The sequence below is a fragment of the Elephas maximus genome, chromosome 18 (assembly GCF_024166365.1).
Source record: "Elephas maximus indicus isolate mEleMax1 chromosome 18, mEleMax1 primary haplotype, whole genome shotgun sequence".
In the NCBI taxonomy this organism is placed as follows: Eukaryota; Metazoa; Chordata; class Mammalia; order Proboscidea; family Elephantidae; genus Elephas; species Elephas maximus.
In genome coordinates this window covers 35,882,904-35,900,700 of record NC_064836.1, presented here as the reverse complement: position 1 = coordinate 35,900,700, position 17,797 = coordinate 35,882,904, and the positions used below count along the sequence as shown (strand labels likewise).

At 39.4% G+C, this 17,797-nt stretch overlaps 1 protein-coding gene across 4 annotated transcripts in view; it reads right to left on the bottom strand.

The window, feature by feature from the left end:
• The window catches only part of APP (amyloid beta precursor protein), a 302,781-nt gene that overhangs the window by 124,224 nt on the left and 160,760 nt on the right, over positions 1–17,797 (bottom strand). The window lies entirely within an intron of this gene.

Here is a 17,797-nt window from a genome sequence, read left to right as displayed (position 1 = left end):
ATATACAGTAATTATAATGCCTTTTACAAAACAAAATCAACAGATTAGCAAACGATTAGCTTTAAATAAAGCACTGAAGGACAATTTTAGCAATAATGAAAAGCTTTTTATTATTTCATTTTAAATAACTAAGTTTCAATTATTCTCAGCCTAATAAAGTATACACACAAAAAAAAACTACATATTGCATGGAATTTTAAATTCACAAATTTTGAGAAAGCAGTCACTCGAATAATCAAACTAGAGAGTTATTTGAGGAACTAGAAATTGTATATTTTGAATTGTAAATAAATAAATAAATATCTGCAGGATAATTTTTTTCATTCCCTGCAAGAATACCTGCTCCAAGAAAATTCATGTGAAGTCAAATATATCTGCTTTCCTTGAGTTAAAATTACATATCTTATACTCCTTTTTCCTTCCAATTCTAAGGGAAAGTAAAAAAAAAAAAAAAGCAAGTAGAAAGGGCAAATGTAAGCAGACAAATGTCGCTTGACTTCGTAATAAATTGCCTGGCAAATGTCCAATGGTGATACAAAACAAAAACAAGGACATAACTATTGAAGTCTACTAAGTATACTTTATCTTCAATATTTCACATAAATTGATTTGTTATCTGTCTAATCATTCAATCCATTAATAATGAAAAAAAAAAGGCTGACCTGATTAAAGGGTCACTGCTGATGCTACATATTGCTATATGCTGACACTTTCCTGAACCTAATTTATTAGAATCTATCTTGTACTCTTTTCAAACATAAGTAGACAGATATGTGTTCCATCTTAAGATGGAAATAAAAACAAATTATCCTACTTGAAACCTGATTATTTTTTAAGAATGTGTTTTGCCCCAATGATAGATATATGTACTTTTAAGAGATATGGGCATTTCTCATGTGCTTGCCCATATTAGCAAGTGGCCCTTATCAACAAACACATTGACTACAAAATTACTCAAATCAGGGAAATCGATGATTAAGCATTTGTTACACCATAATCATATTTTAGGAGTCCCTGGGCAGTGCAAACAATTAAGTACTTGACTGCTAGCCTAAATGCTGGCGGTTCAAATCCACCAAGAGGCACCTCGGAAGACAGACCTGGAGATCTGCTTTGAAATGTAAAGGCCTTGAAAACCCTATGGAGCAGTTCTACTTAGCACACACTGGGTTGCCGTAGTTGGAATTCACTCGGCAGCATCTAATAACAACAATAACCATGTTTTACTAAATAAACCCAGTAAACCCAGTGCCGTCAAGTCGATTCCAACTCATAGTGACCCTACAGGATAGAGTAGAACTGCCCCATAGAGTTTCCAAGGAGCGCCTGGCGGATTCGAACTTCCGACCTTTTGGTTAGCAGCTGTAGCACTTAACCACTACACCACCAGGGTTTCCATTTTACTAAATAGCAGCATGTAAAATTAGACAAGCAACCTTGAGCTACTGACAAATCTCACTTAAGCTCCAAATATGGTGCTGAAACACAGCGCTGAAACAAGTGATACGAACAGCTGTGCACGTTAATGAAACCAGTGACTCAGTACGAGATGATGGGTGCTAATTTGTCACGGAAGTCACTAGAAGGTATCTGCAGTTGGCCAGTCTTTTTACTGAATTGTGTTGACTCTCCAAGGTTACCCGATACATCTGTCATTCCAGTTATACTTGACCCAATCCTCACACCTCTCCTTGATGAAAAAGTACTTACGAAATGCAAACTGAAGGAGATCTGCTTGTCTGTCATGCTGGTGACGCTGAGCATTCTACAGAAGGGCATCACTACGTACCACTATGTATGATATAGGTTAAGAGCTACAGCTGCTAACCAAAACGTTGACAGTTTGAATCCACCAGGAGCTCCTTGGAAATCCTATGGAGCAGTTCTACTCTGTCCTGGAGGGTTGATATCAGTCTGAATCGACTCGATGGTAATGGGTTTGGTTTTGTTTTGATGTATGATATGGGAATAAACTTCTTCACTGAGCTGTGTGGTTAGTCTGAAGCTCAACATCCTACTGACCAGAAGCTTTAAACTCTGAATAAGACAAGATGCCACGTCCTTTGTTGGAAAGTAAGAAGAGATTTTCTTACTGACTGGGAAGCAGGGATATGCCAGGAGATTGGCTTTCTGGAAACACCAAAAATTAAAATCTCTGATTTGTAGAGTTGCCGATTTCCATGGTGTAAATACTTCCACCACTGGTATTTCAAGCTATCAATGATTGAGGTTCACAAAATTCCTGGGTAATTTAACAATCAGTTTTTACAAGCTAGTAGGAGTCAGTCAGCTCCACCACACCAGTATAAGAGCAAAAACAGGACACAAGTGAAGCAAGCAATACGTATACTTGTAGGGAGACTGTAAGAGTTTTTTCATTTTTCTTGGTCTTGAGAGTTGAATTTTAAAAAATTGCTCCATGGATAGATATCTCAGGATTCACTAGCACTGGTGGCATTTGATTATAAGAATAATCATACTGTAGATATGGATGGTTTTCCTTTTCAGTTTCCTGTGCCCTGTCTCAGTCCCCCAAGTCGGCACACTGTTGGTGGGGGGATGAAATACCACCAGAGTCCTCTGCAAAGTCCAGGAGTCCATGGGGGAATATCACCTGGGACTCCATTCCAGACCTACTAACTCAGAATCTGTGTGTCACAAAAGCCTCAGGTGATTCAAACGAGTATTAAAGTCTGAGAAGCATCCTAATAAAAAAAAACAAATTCAACCTCTTTCCAAAGGACCAGAGTGAAATAATTGTTAAAAGTTGCACAGATTTTGCCTTTATACAAGAAGTCTATGTATACTTGGTGTCTTTGTTTATCTGGTGCAGCTGTAACAGAAATACCACAAGTGGAGAGAAATTCTCTCATGGTCTAGGAAGCCAGAAGTCTGAATTCAGGGCACCAGCTCCAGGGGAAGGCCTATCTCTCTGTCCTTCACATTAATCTCCCCCTGGTCAAGGAGTTTCTCAGTGCAGGGACCCTGGGTCCAAAGGACACGTGCTCCTGGTTCTTCTTGCTTGGTGGTAATGAGGTCCCCCGTCTGTCTGCTTGCCTCTCTCTTTTATAATCTCAAAAGATACAACCTAATCTTCTAGATTGAGTCCTGCTTCATTACATAACTGCCTCTCATCCTACACCATTAACATCATAGGGGCAGGATTTACAACACATAAGAAAATCACATCAGGTGACAAAACGGTGGACAATCACACAATACTAGGAATCAGGGCCTAGCCAAGTTGACACATATTATTGAGAGACACAATTCCAATCCATAACACTCGGGAAAAGAGGGACACAACATAATTTAGTACAGTCTTACAGCTCATATATCCACCCACTGCTGTCCAGTTGATTCTGACTCAGAGCGACCTCATAGGGTTTCCAAGACTGTAAATCTCTACGGAAGCAGACTGCCACATCTTTCTCCATGGAGCCACTGGTAGTTTTGAACTGCCAGCCTTTCAGTTAGCAGTGGATCACTTTAACCACTGTGTAACCAGGTTTCCTTAAGGCTCATATACATCTCAAAATTTTAATTTTTAAAGAAACTGCACATACACGCTTATTTTATTCTGAATCTCTGTCCTGTTTTAAACAACATTAAAGCAGCTTCAATACTTGTGCTTTCAACCCACTATGAAGATGACAATTCTCTTACTCACATTGAAGTCTATGAACACTCCAGATTTCTCAGAAATCTGAATCTGTAACATGCCAGAACACGGGAAATATCAAAGCTCTTGTTTTTAATTTGGAAAAATAATGAAAAGAGCTGAGATAAAAGTGGGGAAAGATCTTTGGGCTTAGAATTTGCTTCCTTTTACTATCCCAATTCTCTGTAATTGGATGAGATGACATTTCCGTTCTTGCAAAAAAAGATACTGCCAGACATGAGAGCCAGGGGTTAGAAGGCTGGTCCTGCTGTTCCAACAGCTTGTCAGGGGGCGACTGAGCATGTCCACCATCTGTGTTAACTGGCGTCTTGTCATGGTCCCCAGCAAGAAAGAACTGGCTGTCTGCAGCTGAGAGCAACAGTGACTCTGATTGCTATATGGACCCTGGCCACCATTTGCTATTTCATTACAGTGTACCAGGGGACAGTCAATTTCTCTTGAAAGAATAAAACATAAAAAACTAAGAAGCAGTTTTCCTCCATGTCTTACTGCCTGCATGGCAAATGTGCATAAGCAATTATTTCAAATATCAAAATTTGTGTTGATTACTCCATCAAGATACAAGATAGATATCAACAATTAGACTCTATTACGTGTCTTTCAAATACATATTCTACCTTACCAAATGCGTATTTCCCATCTGTGTTTTAGCGTCTTTCTTATTTGTCTTACTTGTTGTTGTTGTTAGGTGCCGTCAAGTCACTTCCAACTCATAGAGGCCCTGTGCACAACTGAACAAAACACTGCCTGGTCCTGCGCCACCATCACAATCATTGTTATGCTTGAGCTCATTGTTGCGGCCATTGTGTCAATCCACCTTGTTGAGGGGCTTTCTCTTCTCCGCTGACCTTGTACTTTGCCAAGCACAACGTCCCTCTCCAGGGACTGATCCCTCCTGACAACATGTCCAAAGTATGTAGGATTCAGCCTTGCCTTCCTTGCTTCTAAGGAACATTCTGGTTGTACTTCTTCCAAGACGGATTTGTCCATTTTTTTTTGGCAGTCTATAGTACATTCAATATTCTTTGCCAACACCACAATTCAAAGGCGTCAATTCTTCTTCATGCTTCCTCATTGACTGTCCAGCATTCACATGCATATGATGTGATTGAAATTACCATGGCTTGGGTCAGGCGCACTCTAGTCTTCAAGGTGATGCCTTTACTTTTCAATGCTTTAAAGAGGTCCTTTGCAGCAGATCTGCCCAATGGAATGTGTCTTTGATTTCTTGACTGCTCTTTCCATGGGGCGTTGATTGTGGATCCAAGTAAAATGAAATCCTTGACAACATCAATCTTTTCTCTGTTTATCATGATGTTGCTCATTGGTCCAGTTGTGAGGACTTCTGTTTTCTTTATGTTGAAGTGCAATCCATACTGAAGGCTGTGGTCTTTTTTAATCCTCATTAGTAAGTGCTTCAAGTCCTCTTGACTTTCAGCAATTAAGGTTGTGTCATCTGCATAACACAGGTTGTTAATAAGTCTTCCTCCAATCCTGATGCCCCGTTCTTCTTCATATAGTCCAGCTTCTCGGATTATTTGCTCAGCATACAGATTGAATAGGTATGGTGAAAGGATACAACTCTGATGCACACCTTTCCTGACTTTAAACCAATCAGTATCCCCCTGTTCTGTCCGAACAACGACCTCTTAATCTATGTAAAGGTTCCTCATGAGCACAATTAAGTGTTCTGGAATTCCCATTCTTTGCAACATTATCCATAATTTGTTATGATCCACACAGTCGAATGCCTTTGCATAGTCAATAAAACACAGGTAAACATTCTTCTGGTATTCTCTGCTTTCAGCCAGGATCCAGCTGGCATCAGCAATGATATCCCTGGTTCCACATCCTCTTCTGAAACTGGCCTGAATTTCTGGCAGCTCCCTGTAGATATACTGCTGCAGCCGTTTTTGAATGATCTTCAGTAAAATTTTGCTTGCGTGTGACATTAATATTGTTCTACAATTTCCACATTCGGTTGGATCACCTTCCTTGGGAATAGGCATAAATATGGATCTCTTCCAGTCAGTTGGCTAGGAAGCTATCTTCCATATTTCTAGGCACAGACAAGTGAGCACCTCCAGCGCTGCATCTGTTTGTTGAAGTATCTCAATTGATATTCCGTCAATTCCTGGAGCCCTGCTTTTCACCAGTGCCTTCAGTGCAGCTTGGACCTCTTCCTTCGGTACCATCGGTTCCTGATCATATGCCATCTCTTGAAATGGTTGAACATCAACTAGTTCTTTTTGGTATAATGACTCTGTGTATTCCTTCCATCTTCTTTTGATGCTTACTGCATTGTTTAATATTTTCCCAATAGAATCCTTCACTATTGCAACTCGAGGCCTGAATTCTTTCTTCAGTTCTTTCATCTTGAGAAATGCCATTTGTGTTCTTCCCTTTCGGTTTTCTATCTGCAGCTCTTTGCACATGTCATTGTAATACTTTACTTTGTCTTCTCGAGCAGCCCTTTGAAATCTTCTATTCAGTTCTTTTACTTCATCATTTCTTCCTTTTGCTTTAGCTGCTTGACGTTTATGAGCAAGTTTCAGAGTCTCCTCTGACATCCATCTTGGTCTTTTCTTTCTTTCAAGTCTTTTCAATGACCTCTCGCTTCCTTCACGTACGACGTCCTTGATGCCATTTCACAACTCGTCTGGTCTTTGGTCACTAGTGTTCAACGCATTAAATCTATTCTTAAGATGGTCTCTAAACGCAGGTGGGATATACTCAAGGTTGTATTTTGGCTCTCGTGGGCTTGCTCTGATTTTCTTCCATTTCAGCTGGAACTTACACGTAACCAACTGATGGTCTGTTCCACGGTTGGCCCCCGGCCTTGTTCTGACTGATGATATTGAGCTTTTCCATCATCTCTTTCCACAGATGTAGTCAATTTGATTCCTGTGCATCCCATCTGGTGAGGTCCATGTGTATAGTTGCCGTATATGTTGGTGAAAGAAGGTATTTGCAATGAAGAAGTTGTTAGTCTTGCAAAATTCTATGATTCAATCTCCAGCATTGTTTCTATCACCAAGGCCATATTTTCCAAATACTGATCCTTCTTTGTTTCCAACTTTTACATTCTAAAAAAAAAAAATTTTTTTTTTTTTATCGCCAGTAATTATCAATGCATCCCAATTGCATGTTCCATCAATTTTAGACTGCAGCAGCTGATAAAAACCTTCAATTTCTTCATCTTTGGCCTTAGTGTTTGGTGTGTAAATTTGAATAACAGTCATATTAACTGGTCTTCCTTGTAGGCGTATGGATATTATTCTATCACTGACAGTGTTGTACTTTAGATCTTGAAATGTTCTTTTTGACAATGAGCTCAACACCATTCCTCTTCAAGTTGTCATTCCCAGCACAGTAGACTATATGATTGTCCAATTCGAAATGGCCAATACCAGTCCATTTCAGCTCACTAATGCCCAGGATATTAATGTTTATACATTCCATCTCATTTTTGTATATTTCCAATTTTCCTAGATTCAATACTCCATACATTCCAGGTTCTGATTATTAATGGATGTTTGCAGCTGTTTCTTCTCATTTTGAGTCGCGCCACATCAGCAAACGAAGGTCCCGAAAGCTTTACTCCATTCACGTCATTAAAGTCGACTCTAATTGACTCGACGGCACTGGGTTTTTTTTTTTTTTCTACTTCGAGGAGGCAGCTCTTTCCGAGACATTTTGAGTGCCTTCCAACCTGGGGAGCTCATCTTCCAGCACTATATCAGACAATGTTCTACTGCTATTCATAAGGTTTTCACTGGCTAATTCTTTTCAGAAGTAGACCGCCGGGTCCTTCTTCCTAGTCTGTCTTAGTCTGGAAGCTCAGCTGAAACCTGTCCGCCATGGGTGACCCTGCTGGTATCCGAACACCAGTGGCATAGCTTCCAGGATCACAGCAACACACAAGCCCCCAAACTGACAAACATGTCAGGGGTTATCTTACTTAGTCTTACAGATATGAAAAATTTATGAAATACCTACAATGTGCAAAACACTGAGGTAGGAGGTCCAGGTGATATTCAGATGAGATGCAGTGTGGTAGGAATATTTTCCTGTCTGCATAATTAAAGCTGAAGTCCCTGGGTGGTTTAAAGGGTTAACATGCTTGGCTGCTAACCAAAAGGTTGGAGGTTCAAGTCCATACATAGGTGCCTTGGAAAAAAGGCTTGGAGATCTGTTTCTGAAATATCAGCCATTGAAAACCCTATGGAACCCAGTTCTACTCTGACACACTTGGAGTCACCATGAGTCAGAGTTACCTTGATGGCAATTAGTACCAGTATATTTAATGCTGGCCATCCCCTGTAGATATCAATACCATAGCCCAATGGTTTTCAACTTCCCCACTCCCAGTGCTGAGATCAAGAAATGGTGCCATAAGCCAAGCAAACCAGAAGCATCTGTGCTGAACTTTAACAATTTTGCCCACTCACAAGTGATGGTGATAGTCAAGACACCTCAGAAAACCTGGGCAACAAATACTATTAAAATTGTGAGAATTGTCCAATAAGGTCTTTCTCGAGCCTTTCAAGAAATATCAAGAATGCAGTTATATGCAAGCAACATCAAATGTCTGTCTACACTTCATGGTATTTTTGCATTCTGTCCCAGAAATTAGATTTAACAAGAGAACGTGTCAATTTGAGAGAGGGTAGAGAGAAAATGTGTGTCTGCGTGAGTGCTTCCAAGCTTTTGTCATTTCTTTCTTCACCGTCCTACCTTTATAAACAAAACACAGTGCACCTTTCGCATTTCTTCTGCCCTTAGCTCCTTTACCTTTACGTTGTTAGGTGCTGTCGAGTCAGTTCTAACTGATAGCAACCCCCCAGGACAGAGTAGAACTGCCCCGTAAGGTTCCCAAGGAATGGCTGGTGGATTTGAACTCCCAACCTTTTGGTTAGCAGCCAAGCTCTTAACCCCTACATCACCAGGGCCATTAAGAGAGTTCCTTAGTTTTTAAAATCTGGGCTGCTGTCTTTAAGGCACAGGGGTTTTCTTGAGCATCATCTTTTAATTTTTTACATGAGATGTATTCAATCTCTCCCTCCCCTTGAATTCTCATTGGAAGACATGGCTGGAAGCCAAAGATAAATTTTTAGAAGAGCAAAATGGTTCAGGGCTGAAAGAAGCAGGTTTCTAGGTTATATAAAAACTCCAAAGTATTTTCTATAAGGAACTAAAGATTTCCATCACAACCTAAACTTTGCTAATTGCCTGAAGACACTGGCCTCTATCCTACAGGACATATGGATTAGCTAAAAAAGTGAGCCAGTGAAAATGGTATGCATATTTAAATGGGCTATTTTCTAACTTGATTTTCTTTTGGTTTAATTTTATTTTAAAAATTGCTATGTCTGAGTTCAGTAGCTACTTATAATAGCTGTGACTAAGGCATCTGTATATCTTTTTAAGGAGAAATTTATATTAGGAAAAAATGAGAAAAGCTAGCCTTTTTTAAAAAATTGGTTTCTGGCATTTAATTGAATTGGATTGAAAATGCTTTGGATTTTTATTAAATTTAGAGGTAATTGTATTAAAATACCTCTAACTGATTAGATCAGTCATTCTAACTGAATCACAGAAGCCTGAGACAAATAATGCAGCCTGGAAAAGGGGGGTAAAAAAAAACTAAGCAAAATCAAATTAAAAATTGTGATTTTCTACACAGTAACACACAACTTGGTAAATACACTAAAACACCACTGAATTTTAAACTTTAGGTATGAGAACTATATCTCAAAAAGCTGTTACTGAAAGATAGAAAATTATACTTGACCATATTTTCTATCTAAAAGACAGAAAAATATATACAAACACACATAAAATTTTCTGTATGTCTCTGCCACTCAGTTTCAGATTTCAAGCAGCAATGGCAACTGGGGGAAAAAATAGCAGGGTGGACATTGTATGTTGGGATTGTGAAATTATGCGAGAAGGAGCTTGTCTATGCCATTCTTTAGGCTATCAAGGAGTGCATCAAACATCTTAGAATCAGCGACTGCCATGCCACAGGGCACAAAATAACAGATTGCTACCTGTCACAGCCATGGGCAGCGCCAACACTAGCTCCCTCAACATCGTTTGAAAGGATGCCACATTTTGGTCCCCAATGGGAGTGGATCTTACTTGCCTTTAGTCATAACCCAGAGGCAAAGGCCCGAGGCTTGCTCAGAAGACAGAAGCAGCATTCCTTTGTCTTGTTTGCAAACACTTTGTGGAGCTTAATTTTCATTTGTGTGCAGGATGCTTACATTGAAGCCTTGGACTCAGGTATGAGAGTACATTTTCCTGTTCACAGCAAGTCAAGCTTACAGTTTCCCCCAAACTTCATGAAAAGTTAAATATGAATGATAAGTGAGAATCCCATTGGTTGTTATAGCTGGGTCTATGCCAACACCCCCTAGAAGATACATTCAATTCCATAACTCTGGTACCTGTGAATGCGAGATAGCATCTTGTTTGGAAACAGTCCTTGCAGTTGCACTTAGTTAAGTTAATGGGGTAGGGTGGGCCCTGATCCAACACGACTGGTGTCTTGATAAAAGAAGGCAAGAGACACAGAGATGGACACACAGGGAGAATGCTCTGGGGTGATGTGATCGTTGGGGTTGTGTGTCAACTTGGGTGGGCCATGATTCTCAGTGGTTTGGCAGTTATGATGCAGTTTGGCAGTCGTATAATGATGTGATCACTTCCATGATGCGATCTGATATAATCACCTCCTTGACAGGATCTGCTGTGAGTAGCCAATCAGTTGAAAGGGAATTTCCTTGGGGGTATGGCTTACATCCAATATAGGTGGACTTTCTGGCAAGGCCTGCAGCTGGCTCCTGTTCATCTGACCTCTGGTTCTTGGGACTTGAGCTAGCAGGTGACCTGCTGATCTTGGGTTAGCCAGCCCCTGCAGCTACGTGAGTCAGGAGAAGCCTCCAGCCTGCCCCACGGACTTGGGACTGTCCAGCCTCTACAACTTCATGAGCCATTTCCTGGATATAAATCTCTCTCTATATTATATATATATATAGAAAGAGAGATGCTTCACTAGTAGTTTTGCTTCTCTAGAGAACCCAGGCTAAGACACATGATGAAGGTGGAGAATGGAGTAATAAGTCTACAAGCCAAAGATTGTTGGCTTTCACCAAAAGCTAGGAAAAAGGCATGAAACAGGTTCTCCCTCAGAGCTCTCAGAAGGAAATAAAACTGCCAACAATCTGACTTCATTCTAGCTTCCAGAACTGTGAGGGAATGTATTTGTATTGTTTTAAGCCACTCAATTGGTGGAATTTTCTAATGGCAACCCTGGGAAACTACTATAGTGAGTTCTATGAAACTGTGTTAAGTGTCAAGTACGTCAGAGATAGACAAGAGGAAAGTGAGAGTTAGGCTACACTTAGTTTCTTCTACCCTTGAGTTTGCTTACAAGCAGTTCTGATTTATTTATGATTAATAACTGGATTCATTCTATTCGGTGCTCCATGCCCTTCATCATCTGGTAAGTTCCTATTCTCCGTTTAAAATCACTCAAATGCCAACTGCTATGTAATATCTTAATTGAAACTTCTTCTGCCTGGTGGAGGGTTTTCCTTCTTCTGTGCTGCCAAAGCATCTTCCTAGGCAGGCAGGAGACATTCACCTGCCTCAGGTAGTGAATGCAGGTATGTCTGGGAGCAGCCTGAGCGAGCCACCTGTCTCCTCCCTGTGCCCAGCACCCATTGCAGCACACAATACCAAGGGGAGCCTCCTTAATGTTGGTGGCATGTATGACAGTCAATAATATGGGGCTTCTCCTGGATAAATAATCACCAGAGGGAGAAGAACAAGAATTTAATTAGGCCAAGGTCAAAACCTGGCCCAACGCTAGCAACATTTAGATCAGACTTTTTAGCTTCATTATTATATGGGATGATTAAAGAGCAGCGTATATGGGTGTCTCTATCAATCTGTTTACTAGAGGATCCTCCAAGAGGTTTAAAATACCTCCAAGAAATGAAACTCCATCTTCAAATGTGGTGGCATTTAGTACTATCTTGTTCAATCTTTAGCTGGACAAAAAATTTCAGTATACAATATAAATTCACAAAAGGCACGTTTGCAATTTTTATAATTAAAGGAAAGTCTGCTGGCTGGACTTTAGCATTCTTAATTAACAGTAGACACCAGTTCTGTGGAGGGTTGGAACGACTAGAACCACAACAACCAGAGCAGCTCATGTTAACTGAGCTTTTACTGTCTGCCAGGAATCCGTGGGCTATATGCTTCCCGTGGGTTATTTCATTTAATCCTCACAAAATGGTCCCCTGTTAGGTAAATAGTACTACTCCCCATTTTACAGAGAGGAGCCGAGAGGATTAAAGGCTATTTTATCTATCCAAGTCCACGCCAAGAGTAGGCTGCAGAGCCAGGATTCCCATATGGGCAGCCTGACCACTTAACCAGGTGCTAGGTGTTATGGAAACACTTAACACATAATTCTCACCATAAACATGCCAGGTGACAGGAGCAGCTACACTTCACACGTAAGGCAACACAGCGAACCAGGCTGATTTACTGGCCCAAGGCCATAAAATTATTAAAAATAAAAATCTCCCTGGAACACTATACTCATCTGCCTCTAACCACAATAAGATTATCTTAATGAAATTGACCTATTATGTCAGTATCCCAAACATGAAGAATTTCATAGTTTTTTTTTTTCTTTTATGATCAATATCAGGGGTTGGAAACCCTGGTGGCGTAGTGGTTAAGTGCTACAGCTGCTAACCAAGAGGTTGGCAGTTCAAATCCGCCAGGTGCTCCTTGGAAACTCTATGGGGCAGTTCTACTCTGTCCTATAGGGTCGCTATGAGTCAGAATTGACTCGACAGCAGTGGGTTTTGGGTATCAGGGGTTGGAAAATGTGTTCTGTAAAGAGCCCAATAGTATGGCTTGCAGGCCATATGATTTCTTTTGCAACTCAAGTCTACCATTACAGAGCAAGTAGTCAAAGCAAAAACCTACTGCTGCTGAGTCAATTCCAACATATGGCGATCCTATGTCTTACAGAGTAGAACTGCTCCATAGGGTTTTCTGGGCTATAATCTTTATAGGAGCAGACTACCACACCTTTCTTCTGTGGCCCTGACGGGGGGATTATAAATGCCAACCCTTAGGTTAGTAGTCAAATACAAACCATTTGCACTACCCAGACACAAACAGTCAGACAATATGTAAACAAATGGGCACGATTGTGTTCCAATAAAACTTTTGTTTACAAAACAGGTGGCAGGACATATCTGACTCAAAGGACGTAGTTAGCACACACTTGATCAATAATATTGTTTAAGTAAGAAAATTCATAAATTTACAAAGTCCTTAATGTGATATAATAGTAAAATGAATATATGAAAAGATGAATATATGCCAACCGATTTTCATGACCACAGGGGGAGCACAAAGAGGTTGGTGCACCTGAAAACCTGTTGCCATCAAGTTGATTCCAACTCATAGTGACTCTATGTACAACAAAATGAAACACTGTCCTGTCCTGTACCACCCTCAGTCATCATTATGCTTGAGCCCATCGTTGCAGCCACTGTGTCAATACATTTCAGTGAGAGTCTTCCTCTTTTTTGCTCACCCTCTGCTTTACCAAACACGATGTCCTTCTCAAAGGATTGGTCCCTCTTCATAACATGTCCAAACTGCATGAGAAGAAGTCTCATCATCTTGCTTCTAAGAAGCTTCTGGCTGTACTTCTCCAATACAGGTTTGTTCGTTCTTCTGGCACTCCACGTTATATTCAATATTCTTTGCCAACACCATAAATTCAAAGGTATCAATTCTTCTTTGGTCTTCCTTATTCATTGTCCAACTTTCGCATGCATATGAGAGGCAACTGAAAATACCATGGCTTGGGTCATGCACACCTTAGTCTTCAAGGTGACATCTTTGCTTTTTAACACTTTTAACAGGTCTTTTGCAGCAGATTTGCCCAATGCAAATCACACATTTGTCGTTTGATTTCTTGACTTTTGCTTCCATGGGCATTGAGTGTGGATCCAAGTAAAATGAAATCCTTGACAACTTCAATACTTTCTCCATTTATCATGATGTTGCTTATTGGTCCAGTTGTGAGGATTTTTGTTTTCTTCATGTTGACATAGTGAAGTAGAAATACCCTCACCCATCTAGATGCAAATCTGGCTTTACCGCTCACCAACTATATGACAATGGGCAATTTTTTTTTTAATGACTCTGGGCCTCAGTATCCTTGGTGTTAAATAGGGACATAAAATTGCTACCATTCAGCACAGTCACAAAGACTAAAAGAAAATCAATGCACTAAAGGGTAAGTGGAGTAGTGATCCCTCAACAAAAAATTCCAACCAGCTACTGGGACAACTGAGCAACAGCCAACTACCAGTGGGAGTGGTCTGCTCAACTCCATTTTACCTTCCACAGTAGCAAAGTGCCTAGCAATCAGCAACAGCACAATGAACAACTGCGACTCTGGGCAGGCAAAATTGGCTAGATTAAATCAAAGATTATAACATTTATTACAATACCCATGTTTAATCAGTGTTTGGAATTCATGACTAAGTCAGAAATTACACCGACAACTTGGGTTATGAAGTGGAATCCGTTCTCAAGACACAGAGAATTAGGACCAAGTGTCTGCATGTACTACTGTTTTATCAAATTGGTTATGGCTTATTCTACTGGATCGATATTCGTGTTTTCCTTAATTACCAAAGAGACAAACACTAAAGCCAGATGGAGTCTGCAGTAGTGTGCTCACCTTCAAACACCACCTTTCTCCTCAGGAATCAGGAGCACAGTTAGAGCTGACACCTTTCTATTTCTGTATCATTGGTTCTAATACAATATGGCTGAAAATTTTATGGCTATGCTGAAATAGCCAATATTTTTCTTCCCTTTGTCTCTTTCTTTTCAATTTTAACAGGTTACAAAAGTATTGAGTTTCTTGTGAAGCACACTAAGGAATGGTATTATTAGCAATACGTTGGTAATGATGAAACAATTTTCTATTAAGCATAACTGTAAATCACATTTTCTTTCAGGCACCAAAATGTTAGCATTGAAGATGGGGTTGTAAATCTCTTTTCAATATCTCTTCTTTACAAGTCACTTCTAATTTTTTATTTTCAGCACAGAGGCAGACTACTTGTAAGTACAAATGTTATGAAGTTAGCAATCACCCAATGCCATTGCTCTTAACCAGGGAAGAGCCATAGCTCACCTTCTACAGCAATGACGTGGAGGAAAAAGGCCCCATGTGGCTGACCCCTTTAATGTTACCATCTAAAACTTCTAATTCTTTATTGGAATTAGCTGGAAATGCAAAGTACTCTCGCGTAACATATTTTTCTTAGTCGCCCTTTCCGAACAAGACTTGGCTCTGTTACAGCTTTTGTCCACTTTAGGAGTCTTCCATGGGGCAAACAGATTCCCATTAAAGGCCATTCTAGTTCTAGCATTAATAGTTGCTACCTCTAAAGAATCAGGTATTTACTTTTAGAAGGCTGCTTTTACTGTTCTTTTGGCCGTCAACATTATTAACTTGTTATCTTTTAAGGTTATTTTTCTCCCCCTCTAGCCTAGAGATTTTTTTTTTTTTCAATTTCTCTTTAAACTGCTGTTATCTTTCTACAGAAAACACTGTAATGTATATATGGCTATCTATGGCTTGTCTTAATATCCAATAATGTAATATTTGGAGAAAAACCAAAGCAAAAAGCACTGAACTAGCTCAGAACATAACAAGATCACATTACACTTAGAGAATTCTTTCTTGGTCTGGGTTATGGGCTCAAGTTTATGTGGCATTCTCTCATTTCAATGTACACGTCATGTGGCTCCTTGTTCACCCATTCCTTCAAGAGCAGCAACATCAAAACAAAATCTCTTCATTTTCTATTAGTAAAATTCTCAGCACGTAGTAGGTCCTGAATTAGTATTTGTTGAGTTACTCACCTGCAGTTAATGCCCATACTTACTAGCCTAGCACTGAAGGTCTCTACAATTGAATACCAACCTAATTTCCTTTAGGTCGCTTATGTAAGGTATCTGCTGTCACTAAGTTGGACCGATTTTGTCTCCCAACCATGCCATATACCTTCCTGCCTCCCCGTATTTGCACCACTGTTCCTATTAAGTCTGAAGTACTCTATCACAAAACCCATCTGTAGATCCATCATCAGGCCCTCCAGATCTGGTGCAAATGCCATCTCCTTCATGGAGCCATCTCTGATCAATCCAGAAGTTCTCTCTTCCTCCCTGAAGTAGGTTGTATGCTTATGTTCCTTACATCACAGATAACTTCTCATTTGTTTGACTAACTTTCCTACTAGGTTTTAATATCCATGAGGGTCAGATATTCTGTGTTCTTATCATATGTTCCATTAAGTCTAGGGAAATGGTTTGTAGGGAACAGGTGCTAATGATTAATGAATGGCAAACTGATTACTATGTAAACAGTTACCCTGACGGAGTTCACAAGAACTTCCGATCCATTGCTGAATACTAGCTGCTGTAATTTGTAATCACACATCTTTTAGATTCTAAGACAAGCCCTACAACAACTGTCTTTCCCTGCTGGAAAAGTTGGAACCAAAAAGTTCATTTGACCAGATCTGTCACAGAGGGTATTAAGAGGTATATGAAAAAACACCCTAGGAAAGGATGTTTCAGGTATGTGAAATGGTTGTCCAGACAAAATAAGCATTTACTAAAATATATATCTACTTACACATTCACTTATGTGCTAAGTCGATAAGAAATTGCCATTAAGTATGGGCTGATAAAGTTACACGATCCATCTTGTACCGTATGTTCTTTTCTAAAGAATATGTAATACTTTCAATGGATTTTAAGCTAACTGTGAGTGTTTAATTCAGAATAATCTCCACTTTAAAAGCTACCACTTAAAAAATGCAGAGCCTTAAGAACATAATGTTAAGTGAAAGAAGCTAGACACAAAAGAGTATGTATTATAGGATTCCAGTGATATAAAATGTCCAGAAAAGACAAATCTATAGAGCCAGGGAGTAGATTAGTAGTTGCGTAGGGTTGGGGATAAGAGCAGGGATTAATTATAAATAGGCATGAAGGACCTTACTGGGGTGATGACAATGTGCTAACCCAAGAATGGATTATGGTGATGGTTGCTTTGTTTGGTAAATTTATTGAAATGATTGAATTATACATTTAAAACGAGTGAATCTTATGATATGTAAATTATACCTCAATAAAGCTGTGCAAAAATGCAATGAAAGGGGGAAGAGAGAACACTGATAATTAGGAATCTACCTGAGGCAGAGAAAGTAGTCCATTTTAGGTGGAATTTAATCAAAGAACTAAAGTAATACCTTAATAAAAAGTGAGTGGATATATTTACAATTTTGAAACATTTGCAGACTGACTCTAAAAGTATTTGTAATACATTAAAACTCAATTAACTCCATATTCATTCATATTCCTGAGTTATTTTTTACTATCTGCAAAAAACAATTATATACTCTTTAAGAAATGCAATCCAACAACTTACTGATAAAATAATAATACACTGTATATGCCAATTACACCATTTGGTTTAATACTAAACTGAATGCTTGCCTTTATTTCATGGAGACAAAAAGGAAGTCTTTTAGTTCACTCAGTCCACAAAACTCTCAACAAGAGTATTAAATAAAAGTAAGATATTAGTACTACACCTACCTCTTGAAGAAGGCACTGTCCTTCCCTCCAATAAAACAATTAGAAACAACACAAATCATCCAAGTTAAATTTCACAGCGAAAAACAATGTGATACTTACCAAATCTCCTTCTTCATTAATGAAATGTAATTGCACTCACAAAACTAGTATTTATTGAAATTTTTCTATAAGCCATGTATACTGCAAATTAAGTGAATTATAGTCCCCACCCTCAAGTAGCACAAAGCCTAGGTGATGAAAGAGGCAATAGACAATACAGTGTCATCAATGACTCATAAAATACCTACTGCCAAGTGAAAATCAAAGAAAGCCAGGGAAGTTTACCAAATGACATGACACCGAGTGGAGTCAATTTGAGTTCTACCAAGTGGCATATACAAG